The following is a 21,779-nucleotide window of genomic DNA, read 5'->3' on the forward strand; positions in this document are numbered from 1 at the left end:
TTGCAACAGCATGATTATCTGTTATTTAAAATGGGTTTTCAGTGGGCAACCTGATAATTGCCCCATTTACTGCAGTATATTTGTAGAGATAAAGCATTGAGGGCTACAGAGGAAGCTAAGATAGGGTATCTTAACAATTTAATTTAAAAGTAGATTTCGAAATTGACATTTTTTTCCCTCTTGAGAGTTTGAGGCAAATTGTGACAGAAGGCACAGATATAGATCCTTTGAAAGGAACGTGCCAAAAATAATTTCATGAAGCAGCTCTCAGTCACTTTCGTCAGGACAGTGAAGTACATGCCTGTGTTGGGGGTGGCCCATCTTACTTCAAGCATGGTTACGCTTGGTCACTCAGGCCAGAAGTGTATCGTTCAGCACATTTCTCTCACAAGATGAATGGCATTTTAGATTTGCTTGATGCCTTTTCTTCATATTCTCTAAAGAATATGCCTCTAAAATTATCCAGCACCTTAGGGATTTTTTTTTTCCATAGACAGAGGGATCTTTTGAATATTCTATTTGTGCCATACTTTTTTTGGTGCCTTCCTCCCCCTCCCTTTTCTGATTGACAGATTTAACCCACTCTTAGGAAACCTACCTAAGATGTCATCTACATTCTGAAGCCTGCCCATTCAAACACAACTAGTCTCTCAATATTTTATGATCTGATAAAACTTTATAATTAATGTTGATTAATCTTATAACACCTACTGCAATCTACTGGGGTTCATTCAACATATAATGATATAGCACCTGTAATAATAATTAATAATATTAATGTTTTATTGAAAAACTATTATGTGTAAAGTATTCTCGTGGGCAATTTTTTAGCATTATTCCTTTTAATTATACTCAAAATACTTTCAAGTATTAGGACTCCCATTCAACAGGGAACTTCATTACATACTTGCCTACTATTTATTAGGTGGTGGCCATGCTTTTCCACATAGATCTGCCGGACATGGAACCATATACTTTTCCCTATCTTTTTACAAATTCCCAGTGATGGGCCCAGAAATTACAGAGACAGAACAATTCTTGAACCCCCATGATAATGAGATTAATTAGGAAAAATATATTTAAAATACAACGTAAAATCAATGCATGTCTTGCTCTTTATTGACCTGTTTGTGTTGGGTGTTATTATCGTCGGAATCTCAACTTACCTATAAAGGAGACTAAATACACATTGTTGAGTGAGTGAATAAATATGACTAGATGCCACTGAATCTCATTTTGTCGTGACAGAGTCTGACAGGATAACATTCTGGATTACATGAAATGAAACTGCATGTGCTGCTGGGAAAGGCCTGGGGCTGTGATTCCAGAGACATGAGACATATATTCAATATCAGGAAGGAGGATAAAACAAAGGAACCAAATCTTTGGCTAAAGCTCAGTCAATTCCTGGTCCAAAGCCAGGAGGACCTCTGTTAATCTTATCGTTTGATTCTCCTCTGATCAGATAACAAAAATGGAGCTTATTCCTAATTCGCCTATCAGCCATTTGCGTGGTTGACATTAAACTCTGAGCCTCCATTTTTATATTAGTAAGAACAAAAATGATGTCAGCCTTGTGTATTTCCTATAAATGAAATCATATGCATGAGATACTTACTACAGCTTCAGAGACATAGTGCTTAATAAATGTGTGTTTAAAAAGGGGATCTAAAAGATCTTTCCTATACAGCCTAACAATCTCTACAAAGTAATTCCAGGACAATGTAAAAGAAGATACAGCTTTTCAAAGCAGAAGAAACAGGTGGTACTACAACTTTGTCTCTTGGATTCATCAGTGCTAATACAGTGTTTCCCCAAAAATAAGACCTAGCCAGACAATCAGCTCTAATGAGTCTTTTGGAACAAAAATTAATATAAGACCCAGTCTTATTTTACTATAAGACCCAATTTTATATACTATACTATACTATACTATAATATAATATAATATAATGGGTCTTATATTAATTTTTGCTCCAAAAGACACATTAGAGCTGATTGTTCGGCTAGGTCTTATTTTCGGGGAAACAGTAGTAACAACTTGCCTTAGTGAAAGGCAGACTAACATAATGGTTAAGAGCTCAGATGCTGAGTTAGATTGCTTGTGTTTGTTGTTGTTGTTGTTGTTGTTGTTTTCAAATTCTGACTTTATCAATTATTATTTTGTCACCTTCAGTATGTTAGTTAAGTTTGTATAAGTCTCAGTTCCTCTATCTTTAAAATGGGGTTAATTGTTGTACTGGACCTGCCAGGTCTGTTGTATTAAATGAATAAAACAGAGAAGATGCCTAAACATCACTGGCATGTAGTCAACACCTTAAAAACAGGAGACTAATGGGCATCATCTTTGTGAGAGCAGCTACATGTAGTCATAGATTCATGCTTTGAAGTTCAAGTTCTCTTACCTAACATTTTAAAGTTCAGCCTGTGACCAAAGAGTCACAGAGGCACAAAGGAAGTACAGTAGTACCTCAGTTTTCAAACATCTCCGTTGACGAACATTTCGGTTTACAAACACCATAAACTCAGAAGTAAATGCTTTGGTTTTTTAACACACCTTGGAAGTCAAACACGTCACATGGCTTCCACTGAGTGCAAGATCCTGAGACCTAGGTGTGGGCTGTTTTCGAACATTTCAGAACTCGAATGGTCTTCCAGAACAGATTACGTTAGAAAACCGAAGTACCACTGTATATTCATAGAAGGGATTTCAGGAGCTTAATGGGAAAGCTCAGCAATTTCCCTTTATTTGAACAACTACAGTGATTAAATGCCAACTTTAAAAAAAAATAAAGACTCTTCTTGTCATAGAGAAGCTTAACATGCAGAAAAGTACGCACCAACATTTTAATATTAAATATTATGGTATATTAAATGTATCATAATACTAAAATAACATGAGACCACCAAAGATGGGCATTTTGTCAAAAAGGAATTAAAGAAGATGTGAAATTTAGGTTGAGTCATGAAGAAATCCTAGAAGTTTACGCAAACAAGGATGCCTGGCGATGCTGTGTGTGCTATGTCCAGCACAAATACCTGGCTGAAGGGTAGGGGATGCTGAATTCCAGCCCATAATTGATCTGATCACAAATATAGAAGCCTGGCCTGAATTATTCTGGGGAGAGTGCCAAACTCCAAGTTTGCTCAAAGGCAACATATTGGCCTTGGGCAGGGTGATTCTGATACCCTGTTGTAATTGGAATTGGGCATTAATTAGGATTGAAAATATGTCCTATTCTGGGTGCTATACACTACCTGTTGAAACACAATGCTGGGAAATAAAGCGAATGTCTGTCGGGACAATCTGCATTTAACACCACATTTTTTCCAAATTCTTAATGAAATGACTGAAGGTAGAAAATTAGTAGAGAACATCAAAATCACTTGTAAAACTGGAGAAAAAATCCTGGAAAATGGGAGGAATTTGTAAAAGATAAAAGATGAGACAGGATGGTGGAAAAGGCTGAAAGCCTCACTGTTTATTGCAAATTAGGGACAAGTACCTCTGCATAATAAAACCTGGCACTAAAATAAACGAATACTTTCTGATTAGGATTAGTAGCCTAACAAAAAAGAAGGGCCTCACAGTAGGCAAAGGGGAAGTGGGTAAGGGGTTATGTTTTGATACAACTAACTGAAGTTATAAAGCATCCCTTAAAGATGAGATGGAATACTGTAGGAAAAAGGTCAATGAATTAGAAGATAAGGACAAGCATTTCTCCAGGATTCAGGGGCAAAAAAAGGAGATAAGTCTTATGAGAAAGCCACGAAGAGAAGAGATAGAATGGTTGACTTTAAAGGCACATGTATATGAAACAGGATTTTCAGAAAGAATGAAGAAAACAGAAATTGGGGGAGCAATAATCTAATACATAATAAGAGATGTTACCTCTGAGCCCAAAGGTATAGCCTCACTTCAAAGAAAAATCTCTCACTGAATGCAATCAAAATTAATGAAAAGAGATATATAACTAGAAATAGAAACATATTTTGATCTTGTATGTCAAAAATATATAAATAATAATAGAAATCCGTTATATTTTTTTAAAGTATCATAAAATACATTGAAAATAAAATGACAAATTAGGATGTATAGCACCAATGAGTAGGGAAGATAAATGAATATATTTATAAAGAGTCTTTAAAAATGAATATGCTTTTATTAATAATATATAAATAATATATAATGTTATATGGATAATAAACTCATAAAGGATTTTTTTTGTTTGTTTAAAAATGTTGACACTGGTTTATTTGTGTATAATCTGTTGTAGAAATAGCACAAATTTCAATTTTTGATACAAACTTTTCATTTCAATTTTGATATAAAATCATTTGTTTCCTAAAGAATTCAGCCTATCAAATGAAAAAAAGAAACATCTGCCAGTCAGAAACTGGGTGACTATTTTACTTTTGTTCTTAATCTTTCATTTTTTGTTTTGTTTCATTTTTTGTTTGTTTTCAATTGAGATATAATTCACATATCATTAAAGTCACCCTTTTAAAGTATACTATTCAGTAGTTTTTAATATAATTCAGTCATGCAATCACCACTAAGTTCACAAAAAAAAAAAAAAAGAAAAGAAAAAAAAAACAACCTCAAATCTATTAACATTAATTCCTTATTCTCCTTCTTTCCTAACCTCTGGAAACCACTAACCTACTTTCTATCTCCATAAATTTGCCTGTCTGGACACTGTATATAGCTACAATACATGAACTTTGTATCTGGCTTCTTTTAATAGTATAATATTTTCATGAGTCATGCATTTTGTAGCATGTACCAGTACTTCATTTTTTCTTTTTTCAACACTCTAAACCTTGAGCTTGCTCTGTGCTCTGACACTTGTATCTATTTGTAGCTTGGGTCTTTGATTGTAATCATTTGGTTATAAGTATGTGATTCATTACTTTGCTTCAGATCCTTATAGAACTATCATTAATTGAGCATCTAGTATGTGCTAAATACTGATTAGGAATTTGTCACATTTAATCCTTAAAAGAAATCTATGAAGTAGGGTTTTTCCATTTTTCATTAGTAAAAATCTTAGAATATAGGTGAACTACCCAAGATGAAAGGTCTAGAAGTAATACACCCAGGAGTCTAACCAGCTAAAATGGGCTCCAAAGTCTACGTCCTCCAAAAATACCAAGATAAAGTATATGACAGCTCCTCCAAACCTTATTGTATCTTACATGACATTTCCTTGGTTGGTTTAGTAGTCAGCTCTGACTACTAAATTCTTTCCTTTTTACTTTTTTAGTTTGCAATTACAGTTGATATACAACATATATTAGTTTCAGGTGTACAACACAGTGATTTGTCTATTTATGTAATTTACAAGGTGATCATCCCAATAAGTCTAATACCATCAGACACAATACATAGTTATTTCAGTACTACTGACTATATTCCCCATACTATACTCTACATCCCCATGACTATTTTATAACTACCAATTTGTACTTCCGAATCGCATCCCCCCTTTCACCATCCTCCCAACGCCCCCAACGATGGATGGACATAGAGGGCATTGTGCTGAGTGGAATAAGTCAGACAGAGAAAGACAAATGTCATATGACTTCACTTACGTGTGGAATCTAGAGAACAGGATAAATGAACAAACAAAGCAGAAACAGATTCATAGATACAGAGAGCATTTTGATGGTTGCCAGGTTGGGCTTGTAGTGTAGTATTATGGTATATTACTTTGATTACATTTTTATTTGTTTAACAAGCCTTGCATTTCTGGTATAAATCACACTTAACCAAGCTACATGATCTTTTTTATATACTGCTGGATTTGGTCTGCTAGTATTTTATTGGTCACTTTTGCATCTAAGACATATTGGTGTGTATTATTATTATTATTATTATTATTATTAATTTTGTGCATATTTATGGGATGCCATGTCTGGTTTTGGTAATACTGACCTCATAGAATGAGTTAGAAAGTGTTCACTCTTTTATTTTGTGGAAGAGTGTGAGAAGGATTGGCGTTAACTGTTCTTTAAATGTTTGGTAGAATTCCCCAGTGAAACCATATGGTTCTCGGTGTTGCATTGTGGAAAGTCTTCTGATTACAAACTCAATCTCTTTACTCGTTATAGGTCTATTCAGATTTTCTATTATTTCATGGATACGTTTATGTAGTTTGTATCTTTCAAAAGATTTGACCATATCCCTAGGTTGCCTAATTTGTTGGTATACAATTATTCATAGTATTCATTATATATATATATATAATATATATATATATATATATATTATATATATATATATATAATATATATATTAATTTCTCTAAGGTTGGCAGTTATATCTCCTATTTCACACCTGGTTTTCATAATTTGAGTCTTGCCTCTCTCTCTCTCTCTCTCTCTCTCTCTCTGCTTCTTTTTCTTTTTCCCTTGGTCAGTCTAGTTCAAGGTTTGTGAATTTTACTGATCTTTTCAAAGAACCAATTTATGTTTTTTTTAAAATGTCTCTATTGTTTTATATTATCATTTGTTTTGTTTTGTTCTCTAATCTTAGTCATCTCCTGGTATTTACTTTTAGTTTTGTTTTCTACTCTTTTTCTAATTTCTTAAGGTGGAAGTTTAAGTTATTGATTTTAAATCTTTCTTCTTTTAATGTAGGCATTTATAGCTATATATTTCCTTCTGAATGCTGCTTTTGCCTGGTCACATTTTTTTTTTTCATTTTCATCCATTTCAAAGTATTTTCTAATTTTACTAGTAATTTCTTCTTTGAGAATTTGTTAATTAGTAGTTTGTGTTGAATTTTCACGTATTTGTGAATTCTCCAAATTTCTTTAGGTTATTTATTTCTAATTTCATTCCCTGTGGTGAGAGAACACACTTTATATGGTTTTAATACTTTAAAATATATTGAGACTTATTTTTTGGCCTTTCATATGGTCTATCGTGGAGAATGACCCATGCCAAATCCAGGACAATGTGTAAAGTAGTACCTTGGTTTTCGCATGTCTCGTTAAGGAACGTTTTGGTTTATGAACGCTGTAAACCCGGAAGTAAATGCTTCTGTTTTCCAACGCGACTTGGAAGTCAAACATGTCACATGGCTTCCTCTGAGGCCTAGCTGTCGGCTGTTTTCGAATATTTCAGAACTCATGGATTACAATCGAAACCCGAGGTACCACTGTGTTCTGCTGTTTAGGGCTGAGAGATTTTTAGATGTTTTTTAGGTTTAATACGTTTATAATGTTTGTCAAGTTTCCTATTTTCTTATTGATTTTCTATCTAGGTGTTCTCTTCATTGCTGAAAGTGGGAATTAACTAGAAAGTGGGTAACAAATAGAAGTGACCGACTATTATTAATTGTTTATTTCTCACCATCAATCTGTTAGTTTTTGCTTCAGACATTTTGAGGGCTCAGTGGCTAGGTGAATACGTATTTATAATCACTTTATCCTTTTAATATAACATGATTTGTTATTATTGCTGATTGTTATAGTTGTTACTTGTATAGTGACTTTTTTTGTCCTAATTCTGCAAAGTCTATTTATTGTCATATGTGTCCACTACTGTTTTTACTCAGTGAACTGGTTGGCTAATGAATGGACAGAGTCCAAACAAAATTTTCCCAATCTCTGCCCATGGTTGCTTGTTGGGGCTTGCCTTCCACATTCAGATAGCTAGTTTACAGCTTTGCCTCAGCCTTCGCTTCCTGGTTGTACAGAGCCTCAGTCAGCCAGCAATGAGAGCTGAGTGCCTTCATAAGTCCCTCTTGAGCATGTTCACAGTCCTACTCATATGGGTGGTTTGAGAGTCCCAAGAATACTCGTATGTAATCGTTTTTCAAAGCCCTTCTAAATATCGCATTCTTTTGCAATTTCTTTTGAGCTTTTTTGGTTGTCTTCCCCCCCCCCCCTTTTTTCTAATTTTTTATTGAGTAAATTTGACTTGTAACATTGTATGTTTCAGGTGTGTAGCATGTTATCTTGATACATTTATATATTGTAATATGATTGCCACTGTGATATTTATGACATTAGATAATTATAGTACAATATTATTGTCTATATTTATTGTATTGTGCATTACATCTGAAGTGGAATTGCTGGATCACATGGTAGATCTATTCTTAAGTTTTTAAGGAGCCTCCATATTGTTTTCCACAGTGGTTGAACCAATGCACATTTCTACCAACAATGTAAAAAGTTTCTCTCTTTTCACCACAACCTCACCAGCACCTGTTGTCTCAGAATAATTGTATTCTTAATAATAGCCATTTTAACAGGTGTGAGATGATAGCTCATTGCGGTTTTGATTTGCATTTCATTGATTGTTAGTGATGTTGAGCATCTTTCCATGTGTCCGTTGGCCACTTTGATAAGCTTTTTGTAAAAATGTCTATTTAGTTCTTCTGTGTTTGATCATTTGTGTTTGTTTATGACCAAGTGGACTGAGTTCTTTGTATATTTTGGATGTTAACCCCTTATCAAATATATGGCTTGTAAACTTTTCTTCCATTTTGTAGGTTGTCTTTTCATTTTGTTTTTTGTGTTTTTTGTGTGTGTGTTTTTTTTTTTTGCTGTACAGAAGCTTTCGTAGTCCCCTTTGTTGATTTTTGCTTTTGTTATTTATGCTTCTGGTATCATGTTCAAGAATCATTACCAACACCAATATCGATGAACTTCTTCCTTATGTTTTCTTTTAGAATGTTATGGTTTCAGGTCTTTATGTTTAAGTCTTTGATCCATTTTGAGTTAATTTCTGTGAGTGTTGTGAGACAGGGATTCAATTTCATTGCTTTGTGTGTGTTTCTCCGTTTTCTGAGAACAATTTGTTGAAGAGATTATCCTTTCCCCATTGGGGTTCTTTGCTCCTTTGTTGAATATTAGTCAACCACATATACCAGGATTTAATTCTTGGCTTTCCATTCTGTTTCAACAGTCATGTTTCTATTTTTGTGCCAGTACAATACTGTTTTATTATTGTGGCTTCGTTGTATGGTTTGAAATCTGGAAGTGTGATATCTCCATCTTTATTCTTTTCTCTCAGAATTGCTTTTGCCACTTGGTGTCTTTGGTGGTTCCAAACAAATTTTAGGATTGTTTTTTCTATGTTTGCTAAGAGTGCCTTTTTGGTTAATCTGTCATTTGTCCTAACCATATACTATTTCCCCAGGCAGTTGCAAAGTTTAAACAATTGCTTGTAAATGTTTTTAAATACACTCTTTGGGAGAAATTTTTACCTTGGCAAACTGGAGACAAGTCAAATAAAGATAAACTTTTTCAGTATAAACTTCTAGGTAACCACCGGAAAGATCAAATAATAATGATTCTTTGGGAAAGAGTCTTGGAAAGAACTATTATTTTTTGCTCCTGCCAGCCCATGGAATGCCGACTGTTTTATTTTTATAAAGGTTTCCACCCAGTGTAAGAACAGGGCATGGGGGTAGGACAAGTTAAAATGCCACAGAAATCTCTCTTACTACTGAGAGTCAGCATTTTTTTTTCAATGAATGCTCCAGGGGTTGCTGAAAACCTTTGGTGAAATCCAAGAGTCATGAAAACATTGCTTTGAACAATTTTTGTCAGATTTTAAGTAGATTTTATGGAGGGACAAATTTTCAGAAGTTCTTTCTTTGCCATTTTCAATGTTGTCACTCTATATGGAATATTTTAAAGATAAAATATAAATGAGGAAAACTATATATTAAAAATATTCAACCTATTATGGAGAAAAGCAAACTGAAAAATATTGTTTAATTTATTACTAAAAATGTAGCAAGAGGTTTTTATTTTCTCATTTTCCTGTTTTTACACTCTAATTTTTGTACAAAATTAACACAACAGCATCTTTTAAAAAAAATTAATAAAACCTAATTTTTTTTAAAGAACAGTTTTAAAATACAATGACTATATTCCTTTAGAATCCTGTCTTTTTAATACTAAACTGAGTTTAGGGATTATTTTCTTGCATGCCTAATATTTTATTCCTCTGTTTAACTCTAGAGGTTATATAGTCTTTGGGAACAGTATACATAGATAAATATAGGAACATAAAGAATATTACACAAAAAGTCTCGAGATCTATAACTTCAAGACCAAAACGAACGATCAAAATCTTCACAGAGGATATAAAAATGACACATACACAAAAAAATCCCACTATGAACTGTAACATCTCTATAATAGTTGCATAATTTGACCTTTGATTGTTTTGGGGATCATAATGTTCCAACAACAGAATTTCCTCATCCTAAATGGTTATTGTTATATTTATATATTGCAATGGTTTGTAGAGACCTACATGTACTTGTTAAATTTATGATCTATATTATTTTAACATAATTCAATAAATGTTGAAAAATGTATGAATTATGTAAATACAGCTGTCTCGTATTTTAAATATTCATTTAACATTTATGCTCCAAACCTAACTATTTTAAATGTCATGGAGTTTACTATACTAGAGTGTTTCTCCTGAATTCTCTTCAACACAAGGAAAATGAGAAATATGCAATCAGGTATAACTATGGCCTACAGTGGCCAGAAAACACAAGCAGGGATTTATTCTTACAACAGGAGTTAAGCCCAGAAAGCACTTTGTTAAAAATGTCAAGTTCTAAACGCATGAAAATTATGAAAAGGTAACACAAATCCAAAGTTAATTGTTTTATATTGTTTAATAAACATCTCTTGAAGAATTTGTTCCTATTCATGGATAAGTGTGCTATATAGACTCTTTACTCAAATAGTAAAACTCAAGAACATGATGCAGTATTTGTTGTTCATAAAGAAAAATCTTCAAACAGGATCCAAAATCTAGCATTTGTAAAGGAAAATTGAGGAAACTAGTGTCCAAACTTTCTGTATATGTGACTTAAACTATAGCCTACACAGCATTAGGCTGGTTGGTAGTACAGGGAATGAGAACTGTCAGGTGTTTGAAATTTTGACCTGATAGGAATTTCTCATTTTACTTTATAGCACTGAACTATCCAATTGTTTTCCTACTCTCTCAAACCGCTCAAAAATTGTCACTTGGTTCTGCCTAATAGAGAATTATACATTATTAATATTATGTATAATAATATATAATATATAAAAACATTTATCATATATGATATACTATGTATATTACACATATTATTACACACATATATCAGGTCTGACAATTACATTCACGAACTCATCCTAGAAAAAGTGCTACATACCTCATTGCTGAATATCACTATGGTCACCTTCCAAGTACTCCCCTTGGGAAGCTAGGCACCAACGCCAGTGCCTAGTCTTCCCTTCAAAGCAATTTTGGAACTCTTTTTCTGGAATGGCCATCAGAGCTGTCATCGTATTACCCCTGATGTCCTGAATATCATCAAAATGTCTTCCTTTCAATATTTCCTTTATCTTCAGGGGCCAGATCAGGTGAGTAGAGAGGGTCTTCCAATACAGTTATTTGTTTACCAGCTAAAAACTCCCTAACAGACAGTGCCAGATGAGCTGGTGCATTGTTGTGATGCAAGAGTCACGAATTTTTTGTAGAAAATTTCAGGTCGTCTAGCTTTTTCACGCAGCCTTTTCAGCACTTCCAAATAGTAAACTTAGTTAACTATTTGTCCAGTTGGTACAAATTCATAATGAATAATCCCTCTGAGATCAAAAAAGGTAAGCAACATTGTTGCAACAAGTTCATGAACTTAATTGTCAGATCTTGTAGGACTACCTATGAAATATTTTTTTCCCCTAAATATTTGCACTACCATCAAATGAAGACACTACACAGGTAATTTTACAGGTTAAATGAGAGAGTAAAGGAACAATTTAAATGACAATAAAAGGAATAAAACACACTTATCCAGAATGTGGGACTTTCAATAGGACAATTAACTTGTTTTCTCTATCAAGTCAATGGTATGGAAGAGATAGGGAGAGGGCTGTTCTGTATTTAATAAACTTAAGAGACATAGCAACCAAATGCAAGGTATGTATTGGATCTTGATTCCAAACTGGGTAAAAAATATTTCTGGAGTTATCAGGGATATTTGATTATGAACTGAATATTTGATTATACAAAAAACATTGCTAATTTTGCTTTAGATGTAAAAATGTACTTATGTAAAACATGCCCATATTTTTGAAAATATGAATACAGACATAATTTGCAGGTGAAATGACAATGTCTGGGGTTAGCTTTATAATACTTCATCAAAAGCAAAACTAAAGATAAACAACAGATAGAACAAATAAGGCAAAAATCTTGATAGTCGTTGAAACTGAGTGATGGGCATATGGGAGTTCCCTTACAATATTTTCTCTACTATTTTGTGTAGTTTGAAAATTTTTTAACAAACATACAAAATGTAAGAATACCAAGTCTAGATTCCCACAATTCTGCGTTCAAATTTTACCGTTCCATCCAGATTGACTAGCTTTTTACTGGGTTAAGTTAGGTTTTCTAACCTCAATATTGTAGTTTGTTTAAAAAATGTCATGCTAACTTTTCATGTAAAGACTATTCATGTTAACATATTTTAAGGGTGAGTATATAACATATTTAGTAGTTGACAACTGATTATTATAGCCACACTATTTTCACTACTGAAATATTCTTGCAGGTATATGTCTTATCTATATATCTTTCCACATTTCTGACAGTCTACTGTGTGTGTAAGTGTGTGTGTGTGTGTGTGTGTGTGTCCAAAAAAAAAAAAAGAAATTGTGGAAATGACATCATATAAACCAACTTTTATTCCCAAATATCTGTGTATCTCTAATTCTCTCTCCCTCTCTCTTTCTCTCTAATGCACATACCCTTAACTAACATCTGAACTTTTTTAGAAAAATATATTATCATAAAATAGATTTTTAATGTCATCGTTAAGATCTGTATGAATTTCCTCGTTTAAAATATTTCCCTTTTCAAAGAGAATAGGATCAAGGCTAACCTTTTCATACAAAGTAACATTTGAACTGTTTGATGTTATTGGCAGACTTTCAAATAAATATTCTAAGCACCATATTGTACAGATACTCTTTATTGAACTATTTTTTTATTTAAGTAGTATATGTTTAATTTCAATACAATAATATTTCCTTTACAAATTCCATGCACTTTATACACATATTTAAGTTTGTTCAATGTACTCAAGTGTAAAGGACACTATGTCCCTTAAGTACATACTCCCACATTATGAGGACTCAGGAAGATACTCTAATTCCTGCAGCAGTCATGAAAATACCTATAGGAACATCCCTAGAAAGTTTAATGCATAGATGATTCGTCTTCGTTGTTTTGGTTTTTTGTTGTTGTTGTTTTTGTTTTTGTTTTTGTTTGTTTTTATTATTGCTATCTGGGAAGACTGTAGAAGAAAGCAAACTGTAATGAAGGTGGAAATGAGGAAATCCTCCTGATTGAAGCATTGTGCATCCTGGGATAAGTGCAGGCGTCTCCTTAGTTAGGATGCTCACTAATCTCTTGCCCAGGATGTGGACTGAAAATTGTTTTTTCCTGTTTGTGGGCTGCAGAATTTATTGTTTTGCAATTTTAATTGCAACTAAATTACAATTGATTTCTTTTTTACCTGACATATAGAGCTTAACATCCATTAGTTATTATTCCAGTAGAAATCCTTCATCACTTTAAGATGAAGGATGTTTGCAAGAGGAATTCTGCCAGATTATAGGATCATTAGAGTCGTCCTGATTTATCATCCTTCATAAAGTTTGGCTGTAATCTGCACATTTATATGATAATATTCCAGTTATAATTAAATGTTCCCATATTGTACCTTTGGAATAAGACAGCACTTGCTTAATTCTTCCTCTTCTCTCATGACTGTTGATTATGGCTTGATTTTAATTTCAGTAGACTACATAAACAGTAGCATTCATTTAGGCATCTTAAAAACCCTGGTGCAAGCATTACAGGAAGACACTTCAGGGGATTAGAAATTTCTCAAAAGTGTTGAAGGATAATGCTTGTTGAGAAGCCAGGATGCCTGAAACCTCATTTTTTTCTATCCTCCTATAGACAGCATTTCTGACAGATCCTGAGGAAATTAAAGCATATAAAAGGTCAGTTGTCAGTTGGAACATTAATCCCAAATCTGAATGCCTGGACTCGAGGCAGCCTCAGATTTATAACCAAAATAAACAAAGTGGACTCTTTTCCTCCCAGAACCACACCCACTTACACGCCAGTATCAATGAAAGGTGAGTGAGTACTACTACATGAAACAAATCAGCCAGAAACGGAAAATCAAGGCTAGCTTCTACCACCAAGGACAGAGCTGGCCTAACAAAAACAGACACAAGCTTTCCTAGGCCTGAGTATCTCCCAGGAGAACCAGGGCAACTTGACAGAAGAGAGACAGAGCCCCAAAAAGACCCTCGTCAAAACCAAAACACCAGATTTAGCTTTAATTCCTTTTGCTTGGCACAGTGACAGCCCTATCCTTCAGCCCTGTGATCCATTCCAAAAGCTTTGCTCAGGGAGAGTGGGAGGGGTTGGCAGAAGGGGAGGAGGAGAAAGGGGAGGAGCCTAATGTCCCTGAGGCTGTAACTGCTGTTATAACTCCTTTAGGGTTCCGTCATTGGAAATCCTCTCAATGTGTAAGTTTATAAACACCTCATTAGTAACATTAAATTATACAATATTGATCTAAGGATTATGTAAAATGAGTTTTTATTTTTTACAATATTTCCTGTATGATAAAATGGCCCCATATTTTATTCTAGACTCTGTTATACACATAAATTACAGTCTTGCTATAATTCTGATTTTGTTGAGTACACGTAATAACAGACATTAAGTAAATACTATGTCTCATATGTCAAATTAAATTTCATAAAGGGAAAGATATTCTTGTCCATAACTTTTAAAAGTTTTAAGTTTTTATTTTGATGTAATTTGAGATTTACAGAAAACTATGTTGAACAAACAATTTTCATATGTCCTTCATCCTTATTCCCCAAAATCTGACATTTTATCATATTGGTTTATCATTTTCCTTCTTCCTCTCTTTTTTTTTTTTTAAAAAACTATTTTAGAGCAGATATGATGACTATTTACCATTAAATACTCCAGTGTATTTCCTACAAAACAAAGACATTCTCTTTTATATGCATAGTATAACTGTGGAGAGCAGGAAATTACGAGTGATACTGTATGATTATCTAAACCACAGACTTTGTTCAGAATTTTCCAATTATTTTAATAATGTCCTTATTGAAAAAAAAGAAAAATCTTGTGTCACAGATTGCAATCAGTTATATCTCTTTGATCTCTTTTTAATTTGGTATATTTTCTCAGTCTCACTACAGATAAAAAAAGTCAACTCATATAGTTTTTCTTCTATAGGACTACACAAGTAATCAATAAATTGGTTGGTGTCCAAATACCTTTGGTTTCTTAATCTCATTTTCAGTCCAATATACCATGCCACCTCTCCCACCTTGTATATTAGGAAATATGTAAGGGTTTATATTTGAGTGTTTAACCTCTGTAATTTCCATATGCTAAGATTCCAGAGTATTTTTGTCTCCTGAGAAACCCGTTTAACAGTGCTTCTAAGTAGGGCTACCAAATCATGAGCTTCATGACTTTTTTTTTTTTTTTTATGTTTTACTGAACTTACTGAGGCTTAGTTGAAATTTATCAATTTGACAATCTCTTTCAGCTTCATATGATATGACCTTATTCAAGCTTCATTTAGAGTTTCAGTAGATTAAACAAGGCCTGTTTATTTTTAGTTATTACATGTATATCATTTGTCAAAATCTCTGCAAGCATTTAGCAAATGAAGAGCTGTAATTTGGATGCCTAACGAGTATATATAACGTATAGAAGCTAAAGAAGATTCAAGCTATGTATGTTGTTTAAAGGTAGAGCAATTATATTTTAATTAGAATTATACCAACTGAAAAAAAAAAAAAAAGCATGGAAAATTTTCTATAGCTTTATAAGGCTGGATGAGGACCACAGTGAAATCTATGATGGCATCAATCAGACCACTCTGTTATGGTTTCTGTTGCCCTGCCAACCAGTCCAGTAATGCCAAGTTAAGCTTCAGAGTAACTCAAGTTAGCCAACAAGAACAACAAAAATCCATGTACTCTTGCTTATAAAGAGAATATAATTTCAAGTAATTAACAGCTAAGAAAATAATTATTAAAAATAATTCATTAATATTATCTAATGAGAAAATTACTAGACTGAGTTTTGTTCTTCTGCAAAAATTATTGTGTTAAAATTATGTAAATATAGTCTTCCCTTTTGTGAGCTCAGTGTTGTTCTAGTGGGTTTTCCAAGTTTTTGGCTTTATATAAAGACTAAGGCAAATATAAAAGCAATCAAACAATGTTGTTGTTTTTTTTTTTTTTTGAATGAATAACATGAAAAGGAGAATATTCTAATGCAATAATCCAATCTCTGTGTATAAATACACATAAGATGGTATTAAATGAAGAACATATAATATGGCATAAATAGCAAATTTCCTTTTATTATTTTAAAAGAGTATAATTTCCTAAAAAATAGAACACAGGTTTGTATGGGAGGAGTCTTGTTTTATAAAACTCCAAATATAATTTAACCTCAAAATTGCCTCTGACTGCTAGTCCTAATGCATCTTCACAAATTGAATGATAATGTAGGTGATGACAGAATATGAAGATATATATATATATATATATATATATATATATATATATATATATATATTATTTACACTGAAGGAATTGACACTAATGATCAAAAAATAAATAGAGCTTGAGTAAAACAAATATACCTGGACCTCAATTCATGTTATCCTGTGGCTTTGCTTCACAAAAATGACAACAATTATAATTTCTGAAAATTGTTTGAAAGATGTTTTGGACTCCTCTCACCATACGTGCCCTGGCTTGGACTTAAAACCTCTATCAAATATGAAAACTTAGCTAGTCTCCTAGCTGCTGCTAGCAGCTCCTGCTGCTAGTCTCCTCAGAAACTGTTTTGTGATGCCCTGTTCTCCGATGACAGATCTGTTAAATCCTATATAACTTATATTTTTGTTATCCTTACCATTGTATAAATTAATTGCTTCTCTTATTCAACTTAAACAAAGAAAACTTTTGATTGATTTTTTTTTTCATTAGGTGCTTTCATTGCTGTACTGCAAATATATAGCCTAACTCAAATTGCTGATGAACTGAATGGGTTTTAGAAACCTATTGACCTTCACCAGACTTCTAGTACTGCAAATGCTATCTTGCTTGTTTTAGATATTTTTTAAAACACTTACTATATAATAGGAACAATGCCACATGTGATATAGTCCCTAAACTCAATTACTATTTAGTCTGATATGGGAGTCAGTTGTGCAAAGAAATAAAACACAATGTGAAATGGGTAGTGCTATGAACTGTAGGGTAAGGGAGAGAGAGAGACTCCAACTTACTCCCCTATTCACATCGTATTGCATGATAACTTGAGTCAAAAAGAAAACCTATAATTAATTGCATTTCAGAATGATTTCTTGAGGACTGTCTGCAAAAGACAGGAGGAGGACAGTAAAAATGTTGGGAAGTGGGGCAAGAAATTGCTTTGCTAACAGCTCAGTTCTATCATTAGCATAAATCATATGCTCATCATACAGATGCCGTTGGGGACAATGGTAGAAATGAAAATTGAAGGGCTCCCAGAATTTTGAATAACTTCAACATTTGGCACGTGACACAGATAATTTTAAAGCATGACTTCATAAAGTTTGAACAACACATAATAATTTATCTAAAATAAAACTTTAGCCATCAGAATATAGATGGTAACTTACAAAAAACAAAACAAAATAGATACTATTTTAGGATTGCAGTTAAGATGCCTAAGGTCAAGTGAATTCTAATAGCAAAGCTGTGCCTGACTGTGCATGGCAAATAATCTATTAGGCAAATTTAAAATGATGAATTTTTAATGCAATATGGTGATTAAGCCACAATCTTCATTTGCCTCTTTTTAAAGCATTTGTAACGAATTATTGAAAACGATAGTAACAATATTGAATTAGTCCTTACAATTTTTCTACTCAGAAGTCCATAGAGATTTTTCTTGAAAATATAGTGTCTATTCATGAATAAATATTCTGGAAGAAATGCAAATGGTCTACAGAAGAAGCAGATGGATACTACATTGGAGAGAAACATGCATACAGTAATTATATGAATACTTTGAAGACCACTAGGCTCAGTTGGTTTTACAGTTATGATGGTCACTGGTCTCCTCTAGGTGGATACTTTTTTCCTAACGTCCTTGAGAGAATGGACTGGATAAATGAGTATTTCTCACCAAGTGCATTAATGTGAAACGCATTTACATTGTAAAATTAAAATTGAGAGAGCACTTAGAATATATGATGATTTGATTGTAGGCAAAAAGAAGCTCTAGTTGTAAATGCTTCATAAAAACAAACAAACAAACAAACAAACAAAATGTGTCTGTTGGAAAATACACAGTGATAACTACATTGTAAGCTTAAGACACAATTTAAGCATTTCGACCTATAATGTGAGTTTTTACATTTTTTTGAAATGGAGATTTGTGTTTCCTGCTTGCAGGGAGACATGATGTATTAAATGAACTTGAGGTTTTTCTTTTATTAGTATAGGAGTAAAGAACACAACTATGAAAGAAGTCATTGACAAGTTATATTTGCAAGTAATGCCTCAGGCATTGATAGACAAATAGAACATTTAGTTGCTGTGTTATGGTTGAAATTGCCTCCAAGGCAGGATTAAACAATGGTTATAGAGGAAAATATTATGGCCTACAGAGATTTAAATGACATTTGTCCTTATAAATTCAAATTCTTAAAAAGATAGCAAGGAGACCATATTGTTTGATAACAAATACGAATTTTATCTCTAACACAGTTTATATAAGCTACTTTAACACTCACTGAATTTGTTGGGAAGCCAGCATCCTTGAGACCCATATCCTATCTTTCTACACTGAAGAAAAAATAAGTCAATTTATACCACTGGCCTCTTTGATGATTACAGTCTAGGAGTGGAATCCCATCCCATTGTCTCGGAGACCTGATCTGGGGAGAGGGAAATGGAGAAATTAAGTCTCACAGTTCCATCCCATTGAGAAGCCACCTGGGAAATGCCAAGCAATTGGTGTGTGGGGGGCAGGTAGGGAGGGGTGTGGAGAGAGGGGAGGGGATGCCCTAGAATTCTAAGCATGTAAGTAACCACCAGTTTCAAATAGGGTTCAATCACTTTTAGAAATGTTTAGATTATCCTCTCACAGCCTTAGTTTAGTAAAAAGTTCCTATGTTTTGTATGAATAACTGAATAGTTATTTAAGAAATTCCTAATTGAGAGACATGAATAAAACATCTCTCAGTCAGAAATATGGCATCATGAGGAGTCCCCCCTTGATCTCTCCTCTTGAATTTGCAACAAGTTGTAACAGCTATAATTCAACAAAGGATTCCCTGCACAACACACAAACATGCCTGAGAGATCCACACATTGAAACATCTGAAGGTGGGGGAATAGGCAAGTGGGGGAGGAGGGAAGGGAGAAGAACAGAGATGGGAGTGCGGATGCAGCTCGAAGCTCACTGTGGTCCTGGGAGAAAGGAGGATTCAAACTATAGGTACACTCTCAGTGGCCCTGAGCATTCCTGCCTGAGTGATCAGCAGGTAGTATGGCTGAACCCAGTGATGGGGCAAAAACTGAATACAGAAGCAGGACAGGTGTGGTCTTGCAGCCTTCACTGCAGGAAACAGCTGTGGAGCCAGGCTGCCCCCTCCACCGTCCCAGAGCTCATTCCCAGGGCTAGAGGCGGGCCCCAGAAGAAACGGTAGCAGTGTCAGGTTAAAGAGCAGAATATCTACATCCCTGAGAGCTAGAAAGGCCATTCCTGAGTGGCAGGTGCATACTGTGACTAATCCCAGTCACAAGGGTGGAGATATAGGGGCGAGGCAGCTGTGGTCTGGCAGTAGCCATTACTTGGAGAAGAACAAAGACACCAACACACCAGAAGCCTCTCCCCGACCACTCCATCTTCCCCACACTTTTCACAGCTGAGTCCCAGCAGGGGCACCCAAGACTATTTAAGCAGTGCAGCTCTCAATCTGGCTGCTTGAGCAGCACTGGGATTTCAAGGGCTCAGAACCCCATCACCCACCATATTCCCCCATGGGATGGTAGTCTGAGACCTAGGCGATGTGGTCACAGAAGAGACACCCACCTCCCCATGAAATCTTCCACGACAAGAAGCTGGAACAGGGCAAGAGAAAATAAAGCAGTCTGGCACTACCTACTGGAAAACAAAAGAAATACCTCTTTGTATCAACATGCTGCAGAATTCACTCCTGTAGATACCTAGGAAGAGAAATAATCCATCAACTACCATGAAGAACCAACATAACAAGGCAACTCAGAAAGAAAATGAAACATCTCTAGAAAATAAACTTAAAGACATAGAAATATGTGACTTAATAACAGAATTCAAGATTGCAGTTCTGAAAAAAATCAACGAGATGTAAGAAAACTCAGATAGGCAGTTTAATGAACTCAGAAACAAACTCGATGAACAAAATGAATACTCTACAAAAGAGATTGAATTTTTTTTTTAAAAAAAGTACCATATAGAAAATCTGGAGCTGAAGAACTCAATAAAAGAGATGAATAATGAGATAGGGAGCTTAGGAAATAGAGCTGACCAGATGGAGGAAAGAATTACTGATATCAAAAATAGAAATCTGGAAATCATGCAGATGGAAGAAGAGAGATCCTTGAGAGTTAAAAGAAATGAAAGAACTCTACAAGAACAGTCTGAGTCCATCAGAAAAAGCAATATAAGAATAGTGGGTATGCCAGAAGAAGAGAGGTAGAAGGTCACAAAGAGCTTATTCAAACAAATAATCAGCAAGAGCTTCCCAAACCTATGGAAAGAACTGGGTCCTCAAATACAAGAAGCAAACAGAACACCTAATCATCTCAATCCTAAAAGGCCTTCTCCAAAGTGTATATTGAAACCATCAAAAATGAATAACAAAGAAAGAATTCTCAAGGCAACCAGGGAAAAGAAGACAGTAACCTACAAAGGAAAGCCCATTAGATTATCATCAGATTTTTCAGCAGAAATTTTACAAACTAGGAGGGAGTAGAATCAAATATTCAAAGTATTGAAAGTGAGAAATTATCAGCCAAGAATAATATATCCAAAAAAGTTATCCTTTAGATAGGAAGGAGTAATAAAGACCTCTTCAGATATATAGAAGCTGAGGGAATTTTCCACCACAAGGCTTGCATTACAGGAAATACTGAAGAAGGGGGGGGGGGGGTGTTATTCTTCCTGAAACAAAAAGACAAAGGATACAAAACTATAAGTAAGATGACTAACAGACAGAGGCAGGAAATAGCAACCCCTACTCAGAATAGGGCACTATACACTTAAATATAACATATAGAGTATACTAACAATGAAATTTCAGAAAAAAAAAAGAAAAAAACAAACAAAAACAATTTCTCTCACAATTGCAACAAAAAGAATAAAATACCCAGAAATAAACTGAATAAAGGAAGTAAAGGGCCTATACTGAAAACTGTAAGATATTACTAAAAGAATTTGAAGATGACACAAAGATATGGAAAGATAGTCCATGTTCATGCATTAGGAGAATCAACATGTTAAAATGGCCATGTTACCCAAAGAAATATACAAATTTAATGTAATCCCATCAAAATCACAATGGCATTAAAAAAAAAAGAATAGAACAACAACAACAACAAAAATCAGATTTGTATCGA

At 34.0% G+C, this 21,779-nt stretch overlaps 1 protein-coding gene across 3 annotated transcripts in view; it reads left to right on the forward strand.

The window, feature by feature from the left end:
• Nucleotides 1-21,779, forward strand: part of LRRTM4 (leucine rich repeat transmembrane neuronal 4) — a 712,063-nt gene that overhangs the window by 406,454 nt on the left and 283,830 nt on the right. The gene's annotated exons all lie outside the window — the stretch shown is intronic.

The sequence above is a fragment of the Rhinolophus sinicus genome, chromosome 2 (genome assembly GCF_057876585.1).
Source record: "Rhinolophus sinicus isolate RSI-liver-muscle chromosome 2, RSI-T2T, whole genome shotgun sequence".
Classification (NCBI taxonomy): domain Eukaryota; kingdom Metazoa; phylum Chordata; class Mammalia; order Chiroptera; family Rhinolophidae; genus Rhinolophus; species Rhinolophus sinicus.